A 13,469-nucleotide genomic window follows, 5' to 3' on the forward strand; every position below is an offset into this window, starting at 1 on the left:
TTGTTAGTATAGACACTTTATAGAGCCCCCATTAATATAGACCTCGTTTAGTGCACCCATTTATACCACACCCCTCCATTTTCTCTCCCCACTCTGAAAACAGGATTTAACTTAGCATTATGGATGGTCAGTTTCCCTCCATTTCTCCTACCAGCCTGATTGACATGGGTATCCATAGGCAGTGTGGCAACTGCCTCATGTACTCTGACAACCCTCTACTCCCAAATCACACAAGTACAATTTGTGAGAGATGCATCTACACTACGTATCTGGAAACCTTGCTCTCTTGCACACATAATAGTAACACTGAACAGGTTGTCAGCCCACATGCTACGACTCCTACACAAACCGTGCTCTCAACACATAAACCAGAGTTACTCACCAGAAACCTACCTAAACACCAGAGACGTTCCAGACACAAACATGTTACATCTAATACAGCACCTACAGCACTCAATATACATAAAAACACAAGCACCAGTGTTTCACCACATAAGCTCCTAAGGCAAAGCACATCTAAACCAAATTTTTTAGTCATTGGTGATTCCATTGTGAGACACACAGATGTCCCAATCCCCAGGCAGAACAAGGAGAAGGTTACAGTCAGCTGTATATCGGTTGCCAGGATCCGTCAGATCACACGTGCTCTCAAGTCTCTCAAGAACAAGTACTGTTATGATTCCATCATAGTTCATGTTGGTGTGAATAACTTGAGACATACTTCACTGGACTGTATGAAGAGATACATGACAAAGGTCTATGAATATGTGTCCCAGGCAGGTATGACCCTAGCATTGAGCAGCATTCTACCCTCACCTAGGATGATACCACAATATAAACAAAAAATGATTGACTTCAACAATCGGCTTAGTTTCTGCTGTCATTCTAAGGGGATCCAGTTCCTGTCAGCCTGGGATGACATGATTGGTAGTCAACACTGCTTTGCCAAAGATGGTCTTCACCTGTCACCTCTAGACTTTCGGTTACTGGCTAAGGTACTTACCTCCCTCATACAGCCTTTTTTAGGCAAGGTCTCAAGAACAAAATTTCCGATGTGAAAATATCACTCACAAATAAATTAAGGGTTATGCTGCTAAACGCTAGGAGTTTAAATTAGAAACTGCACTCTCTGTAAGCACTCCTCTCCCTGGAAGATGTTAATGTCTATGCAGTCACAGAAACTTGCTTCAGGGTCACAAAGAGTACCCAGACCTTGCAAGACTACAATGCCTTCCACACATTCAGACAGCAAAATGACTGCATGAGAACCAAAGGAGGAGGAGTATCTATCTTTATCAAAGATAAATACATCTCTGAACTGATAAGACAGGAAAACTCCATGGAGTTACTCCAAGTTCAACTAACTGTGGGTAAGATCCTCCTTCAAGCCATCGTTAGTTATAGGCCTCCTTCAATGAACCAAGATATCTACACTGCTTATTTGGACCTACTTGAGTCAATCAAATTACAACCAAACACTCTAATCATGGGTGATTTTAACTATCCCATCATTGACTGGGAAACTTATACAAGTAATAACATGCTCGCTCAAAGGTTCCTGGACTTTGTTAATACTAATGTCCTGGAACAAATAGTATGCAGCCCCACAAGGGGCTCAAATATTCTTGACCTGGTCCTCACTAACATGGGTGACTGTTGCACCACCACAAGTTTAGGACCCTACCTGGTTAAATCTGTACAAATCAGTCACATTTGAAGTAGCTATAACACCTGAACCCCTCTTAGGTGAAATCAGGCTAAACAATTTCACCAAAGCTAATTATACCCTCCCAAGGGATGGCATAAATAACTTCCAAGCTCCTGTTCCCACAGATGGCATTGACAACTATACTAAGGTATACGCAAATGCCCTGTAAAAACAAAAATACAATGTACAGCTGTACCTGATAGGATCAAAACAAGATCCTCAAGAAAAAACAAACCTCACTGGTGGATATCTAGCATTAATAAGTTATACAACAAGAGGAAGAAGTTCCTGTCTAAGAATAAAAAAGAGAGGTCCCAGCTCTGGAAGAACACCTCCACTGCTTGAGCAAACAAATAAAACAATTTGTATAATCCTCTAAGGGCAACTTCTAAAAAAATTAGCAACCATAGCTAAGAATAACCATAAGGCATTCTTCAGCTATATCCGTAACCTAAAAGGTAGGACCCAGGCATGTGCTGAACTAGCTGTGGGTGGCATCATACACACTGCTCCTGGGAAAATAGCTAACCTATTAGCTGACAGGTTTGGTAAAAATTTCACCCCTTCTCCCCTCCTAGCATTCCACAAAGCATTCCCTCTACATCTCCCCCACCTTGCATCCCCAAAGAGTAAGTCATTAATGCTTTCTCTAAGGCCAACAATACATCCTGTATGGGACCAGATGGGATTCCAGGTTACGTTTTAAATGGTCTAAAACATGAGTTAGCAACCCCATTAGGCACACTCTTCAACCACAATCTGAGTACTAGTTTTGTCCCTGCTGAATGGAAAACAGAAACCGTCATCTCCCTTCAAAAAGGAGGTACAGCAACAGACCCTGGGAACTACAGAACCATAAGCTTAACCAGTCTTATCTGTAAGGTCATGGAATGAGTCATCATGGACCTTAGAAATAAGTATATAGATGATCTTCAAACCCTGGATCCAACACAGTTTGGTTTTGTCAAAGGCAGGTCATGCCTGTTAAACCTGGTGGACTTCTTTGAAAATATCACCAGAGCCATAGATGAAGGCATATTGTACATACAGCCTACCTTGACTTAGCCAAGGCCTTCAACACAATCCCACATTCAGGCATCATTGATAAACTCTCCTAGTTAAATATCAACTCTTTTGTTGTCAGGTGGGTTGCTAACTGGCTCACCGCCAGATCACACTCAATCAGAGTTGACAACTTTACCTCAACCAGCAGACCTGTCAGCAATGGAGTTCCACAGGGGTCAGTGCTGGGCCCCCTATTGTTTGAATATTCTTCTCAGAAGTTCAGCACAAAACAGAGGCACTGTAGCTGACTAAGTTTGCTGATTACTGCAAATTAGGTGCAATCATTGAAACCCCAAACGATGTCAATATACTTTAAGAGGGATTTACACAAACCAATGACTGGTGCCAAAGCCATGGACTTAAACTCAATACTAAAAAATGTACGGTCATTCCCTTCAGTAAAAGGTATATCCCTGCAGACTATCATATAAATAATAATAATACCCTAGGTAACAACTCAGTAGTGAGAGGCTTTGGAATGCAAGTTGACAGTAGCCTAAATTTTGACCACTGTGTGTCTACTGGGGTAAGGAAAGCATCTACGTTAAGCACCTCATTAACAAAGACATTGCCTCAAGAGCAAAAGAGGTCATAACTCCCCTGTACTTGACCCTCATCAGGCCAATAATTGAGTAGAATGCTTCCTTTGGTATGTACCTTACCAGGCACCTGCAGCAACTTGAGAGACCTCAGAAGTTTATAACCAAGAAAATTCAGGGTCTTCAGCACATGTCATACATTGACAGACTGAAGTCACTGTCACTGTACTCAATTGCATACATGCTGCTTAGAGGAGACTTGTCCCTGGCCTACAGAGCAATCTCAGATCCAAACCTAATGGAAATGCTGCACATCCACAAGTCAAATGGAACAAGGGTCACCTGCTCCAGGGACCTTAACCTGGCCTGCGACATAAATAGGACCTGCTGTAGAGACAGTTATGTCTCTCAGATGTTGCCACTCCTCTGGAATAGCCTACCAATTCACATCAAACAGAGCCTCTCTATGACACTGTTTAAGCATTGCCTGGATGACTGGATGAGAAACCGTAAATTCCTGCCAAGGATTTCACCTATGACCCTCCTAGATATAGACAGTTGTTGCTAACTAAGATCTTGAGTCTAGGCAAGAACCTTTATATTGGGTTTCTCTAGCATTATATTGATACACACAGCTAGGCTTATAAATGCGTTCAGGTCAATAGCCTAGCAATCAACTAATGTTAATTTTTATTTGTTTACTTGCTTCAAACATTATGAATGAAAAGTGATGCTAAGCTGCTAGCTGCTAATTTCCAGTTCATCCTGTTAGAAAGAAAGGAAAATTAACAAATATTAAATAGAAATCACACTGTAATGCAAAACTGGTGTTTATAGCATAGTACAATACATATATGTAGTTAATTCACATAAAACAGAGATGGAATGAAATAAAATTATGGAATTACGTCAAACTAAGCCAGAAAAAGTAACATTGCTTGTACAGAAGAGTCTTTTCATCTGTGTGTATAAAGAATAACAAAAACATAACTGATTACAAACTGGTGCAAAAAGGCACAGGTATATATATGTCACTATGTTCCTAGATATTTTGAAGATATGGAAATATATGAAGAAATAATAGTTCTGCATGGTAGATTTATAAGATTCATGTCAACTCACTGATGGCAGTTTCAGCAAGTCCCAGTCCAGTGAAATGGTTTGGCAGAAAAAACACTTTCAGCGAGATATAACAGTTTTTTTGCATGTGGGCTTGACTCCCATATTGATGGAGACCATCACACCCCTAACTTATATATACTAACACAATGATCACATAATAGTGGAGAAAAGGCAAAAGGTTAAATAAAAGTAGTTTTCACTGGAATCTTTTAGTAGGAATGCAACTTGCTAAAATTGTAGTCGTCCAGCTGTCACATTCCTGGATTATTCAGTTGTATGGGAATCTAGTCCTTTCTTAAACATTTCTATGGCTTTTGATAGTATAATCAGATACAAACACATGAAGAATTCAGACACAAAGAGAAGAAGACCTCTGGTCTGTCAAGTCAGACTAAATATTGCATCAGGCATCTGTGCTGCATCTCTTCTGATTGTAGCGTATCTTTTTCAATTTATCCTAAAAGTAACACTGATGTAATATGGTATGCTCTGTTCTGTATTTCCTGTGTGAAAGCTAAAACACATAAATATATTCTTCTTTATGGCTTCACAGCATAGCAACAGACTTCAGGAAATTTGACAGAGCTGCCTTTAAAAAATCAGCTCTGAGTAATCTTTAATAAGGCTTGATTAACGCATATTAAAAGATTTCCACAAGCTACGAAGCACTGAACTGGGAGGCTTTTTTAGACAAAATGATTCTAGTTTTAGGTATAGCAGAGTCTAACGTATGTTCTCATTGTTTTATCTTATCCATTAGAGAGTCACACTAATTATACCATTTCTAACCCTCTACATTTATTTGTATTTATTTCATCATTTAACATATCATATTGGGAAAGAACTGAGCTGGTATTTTAAAGATAGCACAGAGTAAACATTTTTGAATTATGTTACAATGGCTACATTGACTCTGAAAGGACAATTAAAGAATGAAAGCAAAATATGTTTATTTGTGTTTAGAGATTTATTAAAATAATTCCTGATACAATTTTCATTTATGAGAAATTGTTTGGACTATGTTATTTTTACACAAAAAATGTGTACTTAGTGTTCAGTTAATTTTTTTCTCTTATTATGCAGGAGAATCAACACGGTGTAAGAGGGTATAATTTTTCAGAAAATATGTCCTTTACAACAATATGACTGTTTAAAGAAAGAGGGTGTAAGCCTCAGGGTTAATGTGGTTGTATATTTTTACAGTGAGAACAGTAAGATGCAGCTAAAAAGTAATGGGTGGTCAGAATCAGTAAGGGTATTCAAAACTGAATGGGCTAGACATAACATGATTTTGTAGTGACGGATAGGCTAAAGCTGAAGGTTATCTAGGCCATTTAACATAACCACTTACGGAAAAGACTTGAAATGGAACCAAGCAATCCTTATTAAACATGAAAATTATATTTTAGAAAATAAATTTACTAGCTTTTTTCACTGTACCATTCAGCCTAAACAACAATGATATTTAGTTTTCAAAATATAATGGTTAAACCGTATGGTATTAATATCTGTTTCAGAGATGACACACTTGCAGAGCCATATGTTTAGCCATGTCTTCTACAATAATCAAGCAGTAGCAATGAAAAAGAAAACTTCTTAGAGCAGGGTAGGTCATTCTTGCAGATGACCTGCTGTGACTGACTATTTGGCATTGTCATTTAGAGACTGTTTTGTTGTCATGTTTGCCCTTTATTATAAAGACACAGAAATGGATATTAGCTGAAAGATTTGTAATAAATTAACAAAACTGCTATAAAAGAAATTAGATCCTTTGTTTTACACTATACACACAGCTATTTAACAGAAGATACAATGTATTAAGAATATTTAATTAGAATACTTTTCCTGTGATCACGGTTTGATTAACACATTAGATTAAATCATACATCTGATAATAAGCTTACATTACTTCGCTCATACAGTTCAGCCCCCAGCCAGTGAAATCATTAATTACTTGGGTAGTCTCATCTGGTGAAATTAACTTGTTGTCTACTCTGTACAGGAAAATAACATGAGGGTTAAAGCTAGACAGAGCTAATAAGCTTCATCTTGTAGCTCTGGGTTTGATGCCATCAGTTGTCAATTTCCTTTGCATGTCTGAGCATGTAAATTAACATGGCCAGTGCACCTGGGCTGCTATAAAAAGCCACACTTAGTATCAGGTCTTATCTTGATAATAAAATAAAAAAAATATGCAAATAAATTCAGAATTTAAGTTCTATAATACCAGCATAAGAAAAGTGAAAATAAATCCTAATATAGTCTAGTACATTTTACAAGTTTGGTTTAGTCATGTCAGAGGTTCCACACTAAATCAGCAACTGAATATTTCAGAAAAGAGCCTGTTTCTTTTCCCCAGCATATTATTGTCAGTAGCATTTTTTTTTTCATTCAAAACTTTACCTACAACTAATTATTTTTTATGTTTCTATACTGGGATGGGCTACAGTTCACTGTAAGTAAAATATTTTCTTCTACACTGCATTTGCCAAATATTGATATTTTCATTTGTACTAGAGATAATTTCTTATTATTACCCATCCCTTTAAATTTACAGGTAATCTTTGTCAGACTTATTTCTAAGTATGTAGGGTGTGTACATAGGCATAGCACATCACATTCACAAATACAAGACATCATTCTGTCCAACAACAGAAACACATGACATAGTTACAAGACATTCCCAGAACAGTGATGAAAAAAACATTGTAACAAAATAGACAGCAACATGTATCAAAGCAAAACACATTGAAAGTTGCATACCTGTAATGAACAAAAGTTGTACCATATCTTGTTTGTATGGGTTAGTAAGATCGCATCAACACAAAGATATGTCAACATACCTGGCGGTAAGCAGCACACAGACAAGAGACAAACATACAGCTTAGGTGTTGCCAGCAGCTTGCCAAATATGGCTGTGCACACCTCCCACACTGCAGTGGGGCACATTAATGAGCTCCCAAACATAGGGACCACCACACATAAAGTATAAATTGAAGATGAACATGTAAAGCACCATGCCGGACATACCAGTAACATGCCACACAACATCAATTCCCTACTACAGAAACCATCATATGATACCGTGTATCTAGATGGTAAAGGACCTACTCCTTACCTGCACTACTGTGCAATCATGTATACTGAACTGGCAAAAAATAAAATCAAAGCACCAGCAATTACAAATGAAAGAACAACGTGTAAATATAAGTAAACCACCAACAACCACAACACTATCATCCACCTGAAACTCCACACGTAAATTACAAAAACTTATAAAACTTGATGAAATGGGAATTTGACATTAAGTTTCTGCTCCCATGTAATTCTACTAAAGTACATTATTTATTTATTTATTTATTGACACTTTATAACATTGTATTGCTACTTAATGCCTTGTAATAATCCTGTAACATTGCTGTTTAATGCTAATTTATAATGAAAATTGTATAATATGTTGGAGCTTTTCTCCCCAGGCCTCCACTGAAAAAGGCCACTTCTGCTCAGTCGGACAATCCTGGTCAACAAATGTGAAATAAAAAAAATAAAATAAATAAGTGCAACTTGCCTTGGTAATGGGAATACTATAGTAGTACATACAAAAGGCAGTTGGTACTACACACAACAGTGTACAACACTCATTATACAACATGAGGCTGCAGTGCTAGTCCAGTAACACACTTCAGTCACATCATGACATAATGAGAAACAACTCAGATAACACAAACCTGATGTCTTCTACAGTATGTGCATGCAGTACATTTGATTAAATGATCCAGTATCCATCAGTGCATTTAGTATCTAAATGGTATATGAAGGTATAAACATCAACTATCCCAGTTGCCGTAGTTCACAGAAATACAAGTATATGTCCTCTGTATCATTTTGGGAGATAGCCCATAATATATACATTAAACATGTTAACACTGCACACAGCACACCTTGGAAACATCCATGTACTACATGTAACAAGGTAACATGGCACCTACATAAGCCATAGCTTTACTATTTTTCATATATGCATATACATATTATACACACACACACAAACATACACACACACATATCAACATAAGTGGTGGGCACATAACTTTGAAGCCTAGTAACTAGTACCAGAAACTGTTACATATGGCTCACTGTACCGTGCACTGGTAGCTGCAGCACAGGAAGGTATGTAACACATACAAACAATAATACTGTAACAGATTCTTTGTAGACAAAGAATTCACAATTTGGTGCACATAAAGAGGAATGTGTACCCACGCTATGTATTAAAGGCCACACAGCATGTACATCAAATGTCATATGTGGTCTATATACTGTACATGTTGCAATGCAAGGCACATACTGGAGTTGCAAACATATTCTTGGGGGTGGGATGGCACATGAATGCATAGCAACATAAGTACTCTTTTCATGTAGAAACACAGGTGTGAATTATATCAGAAACATAGTGAAGCATACACGTTTGGACTATATCAGTGATGTGCATCATCATCATCGTCATCATCATCAGCCCACTTTTTCCCATTTTTCTACATGGGGTCAGGGTATCGTTTTAACTGTTGCCAGCTCTCTCAATTCAATGCCACACTCCTGCCTTCTTTAACACTTATGCTTGACTGTCGCAAATCTTCTTTCACACAATCTATCCACCTCTTTGCTGGACGTCCTCGCTTCCTCTTACCTTCTTCCTGTCTGTCCCAAATCTTCCTCATCAGATTGTCTTCTGCTTTTCGACACTTGTGCCCAAATCACCGTAATCTGTTCTCTTTGATATTTTCTGCAATTGGAGCTACTTTGGCTTCTGCTCTTATGTCCTCATTTCTTCATTTGTCCCACAGTGTGCATCCTACCACCCTTCTCAGACACTTCATTTCCATCACCTCTAGCTTCTTCAACTGTTCTGCCTTTACTGCTCAGGTTTCTGTACCATACAGGTCATACCACTGTCTTGTACACCTTACATTTCAGCTTCTTTGGCATTCTTCTGTCATAGACTATACCTGATACTCTATGCCAGTTGGCTGCAGCCCCTGTTATTCTAGCTTTGACCTCTTCATTCAGACTACAATTTTCCTCAACTACTCCTCCCAGATACTTGAAGCTGTTTATCTGTTCCACTATCTTCCCTTCTATCTCTATTCACAGCTTCTGCTGATTTCCCCCAATTTGCTGCCATTACCACCGTCTTATCAGTACTTAGTTTTATCCCATGTGCCTTCGGATTTGCATTCCATTCTCCTATCCTTTGTTGAAGTTCTAGCTCAGAGTTTGTCTGTACTGCCACATCATCTGCATACAGCAGCTTTGTTGATCTGTCCCCCCCAACCTGTTTGCTAATGTAGTCCATCACCAGTATGAACAGCAGTGGGCTCAGAGCTGAACCCTGATGTACACCCACACCCCCTGGGAACCCCTCTGTGAAGCCAAACACTCTCCGTACTTGAGTCATTGGGTCCTTGTACATAGCCTGCACTAATTCTGCCGATGTTTATCTGAATTCAAACCACCGCAGTACTGCCCAGATCAGCTTTCTTGGGACCTTGTCATATGCTTTCTCCAAGTCTAGGAATACCCATTTGGACACTCTCCTCATCTCTGGCTTCTTCTCAAGTATCTGTCTCAATGCAAACACTGGGTCAGTTGTGCTGCATCCTGATCTGAATCCAAACTGCTCATCTCCCATCTTACATTCTACTACTCTGCATATCTGTCTATCAATCACCCTCTCCAGAACTTTCATGCAATGTGATAGGAGTTTGACACCTCTGTACTGGCCACAGTTGTGGATGTCCCCTTTGTTCTTGTACACATTGGTACGAGTATGCTTATTCTCCAGTCACCTGGGATACGCCTTTCTCTCCACACTGCTATTAGTACCCTCAGGGGCCATTTCTTCCCTATTTCACCCAGCATCTTTATTATATCTGCTGTGGCCTCATCTGAGCCTGCTGCTTTCCCTGACTTCATCTTCCTTAGTGCTGTTCTTACTTCTTCTAGGGTGGGCTCCTCTTCTTCTCTCATCGTAGGCTGTTTCTGTGGCAGTGCAGCTTCTGTGGGGTTTTCTTCATTCAGAAGTTTCTGGAAATACTCCTTCCATCTGCCTTTGATGTCCTCTGGACAGGTGAGCAGGTTGTTGCTGGCATCCCTTATGAAGGGTGTCTGACTATCTTCTTTATCTTTCTGTCTTTGCCTTACAACCTGATATAGTTTCTTTGCGTCACTTACTGAGTCACTTTCCAGAAGTTGGTACAGTCCCTCCGATGCCCTATTCTTTGCTATTGCAACTTCTTTCTTAGCTTCTTTGTTCACCAACTAGTAGTCCTTCCTAGCCTGGTCAGTTGTTTCTGTCTCCCACTTCTTCCTTCACTTCTTTTTTCTTTTGATGACTTCCTGGACATCTGCATTCCATCACCAGCTTTTCTTATGTACCTTATTTCCATACCTGGCTCGGCCACATATCTATTCTGTAGTCCTAACACATGATGTTTTTAGGCACTGCCATTCTTCTTCAACTTCACCTATTTCCTCCTCTTCTTGGGGTGCTACAGCCCTGAGTAATTCCTTGAACTGTTGTACTTTCTTTCCAGTCAACTTCCAGGTCTTCAGCCTGGTCTTTGTTGACCTTAGAGCTTTCTTTGACTACTGCTTGCAGCTGATTGTGGCAACTAGTGGTTTATGCTGTGGGCCGACTGTTTCACTGGGGATAACTTTGCAATCATGAATTCTGCCACAGTGCCTTTTCCTTACCAGAAGGGTGTCCACCTGAGTTGCATGTTGTGACTGTCTCTCTTTCTGAACTATGTGTTGGCTACTATCAAGCCATTTGCCAGACAGAAATCCAGAATGGCTTCTCCTTATTTATTCCTGTTGCCCCACCCATGTGGACCCAGGCAGTCCTCATATCCTGTTGTGTCTGTCCCGATATGTGCTATCAAGTCACCCGTTATCAACACCAATTCATGTTGTCCTGCTTTATCTAGTAGGTCCTGCAGCTGCTGTCTGAATGCACTCTTTTCCTCACTATCACAACCCTGCTGTGGTGCATAGGCTGAGAGTATGAATGCTGCCCTATCATTACACTGGAGTCTGACTGCCATGAGTCTGTCATTAATTCTGATGATATCCCTTGCTGCCTTCTGAAGCCTCTCTCTCACCACAATTTCTACACCATTTCTAGCCTGCCCTCCAGCTGAGTAGTAGACTCTTTAGCCCAGCCCAAGTGGCTTTGCTGCACTGCCCTTCCATCTCATCTCCTGGATACATAGGATGTCCAGCCTCCTCCGTATCATCAGGTCATCCACTTCCAAGCTGTGTCCTGTCAGTGAACCTACATTAAGCGTAGCAATTCTCAGTTCATATTTGGCAGGTTGGTTGGTTTTATGTCCAGCTTTTCATTCAACAGAGCTATCCCAGGTAACCCAGGCTGGACAACTAGACACTGGCCAGCCAGTAGCTTATTGACCCAGGGCTGCTGAGCTTTATGGCAGGCACACATTGGCCAATAGGGGCACATATACCCCTCCCACCATTAGCATGGGTCCCTGGCATGGGTCAGAGTAGGCCAGGTGCTCAACTCACTTATCACCGGTAACTACCCATGCCCATTTTTGGCGACATTAGTCAACATGACCAAATCACTTAGAGCCATATTTTACACCATCGAGTGGCTAGCCCTGCCATGGCATACAGTCTGTAATCTGTGTTCTCCTATCTTGAGAATACTGCACACCACAGTAGATGCCCAAAGCGGATGGCCTGTACCACTTTTCCCCTTTTGGGCATCATGTAGAGTCAGTGCTGCTGCCCACAGCTGCATTCATTGGTGAGTTTGGGATAGAAACACTCAGCATGTTTTTCTAACATGGGAGAAACCCCACGGAGACACGAGGAGAACATGCAATCTCCAAACAAGCATTGGTCGGAGGTCAGGATCGAACCTTGTACCTTGTGCAAGGGAGGCAAAGACCTTAACCACTAAGCCATCTGGCACAGTGGTGTGCATGTTTAACTGGAACACAATGACTTGCAATGTATGCATATAGGCATGTCTGTATGGCATACATAACATCTAAGTATGTATTAGGTGTGTAGCAGGGACGTCGGGAGGCATACGCACTGTACTGATTTCAGTACAACTATTTTAGAAAGGGGGTAGCATTTTTGAAAAAAAAAACAAACGTACGTACATATTTCTTCCTTCCTTTTTAAGGAGGTGCTGGCTCTTTAAGGAGGATACCAGCCAGTTGGAAGTGAGCTCACATCATGTCCGGCTGGCTGGCTGTGAGCGGGAACCAAAGCAAGCAAATGGAGTTGGAAGGCAAGACCAAAGCAAGCAAATGGAGTTGGAAGGCAAGAGCAGGAAACAAATGGATTATCTGAGTTGGAAGGCAATCAATTGAATTTGAAGTAAGTGGACAGTGTATGTGTTGGTGGCTTTGAACAATCGCAATTTTGAATGTGTGAACGATTCAAGTGTAGTAAGGCTTTATTCAAGTGTATTATGTGAAGGTTTTAGTGTGTGAATGATCGCGCAATTACTTTATTCAAAGTGGCTTTGAACTTGTGTGTGTTTATTCAAGTGTATTATGTGAAGGCTTTAGTGTGTGAATGATCATGCAATTATTTTATTCAAAGTGGCTTTGAACTTGTGTGTGTTTATTAGTGTAGGGTATTATGTGAAGGCTTTAGTGTGTGAACGATCGCGCAATTATTCTATTCAAAGTGGCTTGCAATTATTCTATTCAAAGTGGCTTGCAATTATTCTATTCAAAGTGGCTTGCAATTATTCTATTCAAAGTGTGTGTGTGTGTGTGTGTGTGTGTGTGTGTGTGTGTGTGTGTGTGTGTGTGTGTGTGTGTGAATGTGCCCCCACATAATACGCCTGCTGGTTATAGGTGTTCAGGCTCAAACCCTGTACCTTTGCTTCAGGGTAAGAAGAGCCTAAAGTCCCTAACCACCACCATTTCTGAACTTTGTTCAGATTTGCTTTTATAATGATTGTGAGCTATGGTGAGAAGTGAGAACTGAAG

The 13,469-nt window shown here is 40.1% G+C and overlaps 1 protein-coding gene across 1 annotated transcript in view; it reads left to right on the forward strand.

The window, feature by feature from the left end:
* Positions 1-13,469, forward strand: part of LOC122795773 (vasotocin-neurophysin VT-like) — a 121,739-nt gene that overhangs the window by 90,115 nt on the left and 18,155 nt on the right. The window lies entirely within an intron of this gene.

This window comes from Protopterus annectens, chromosome 2.part2 (assembly GCF_019279795.1).
Source record: "Protopterus annectens isolate FY-2018-M chromosome 2.part2, PAN1.0, whole genome shotgun sequence".
Taxonomy (NCBI): Eukaryota; Metazoa; Chordata; order Ceratodontiformes; family Protopteridae; genus Protopterus; species Protopterus annectens.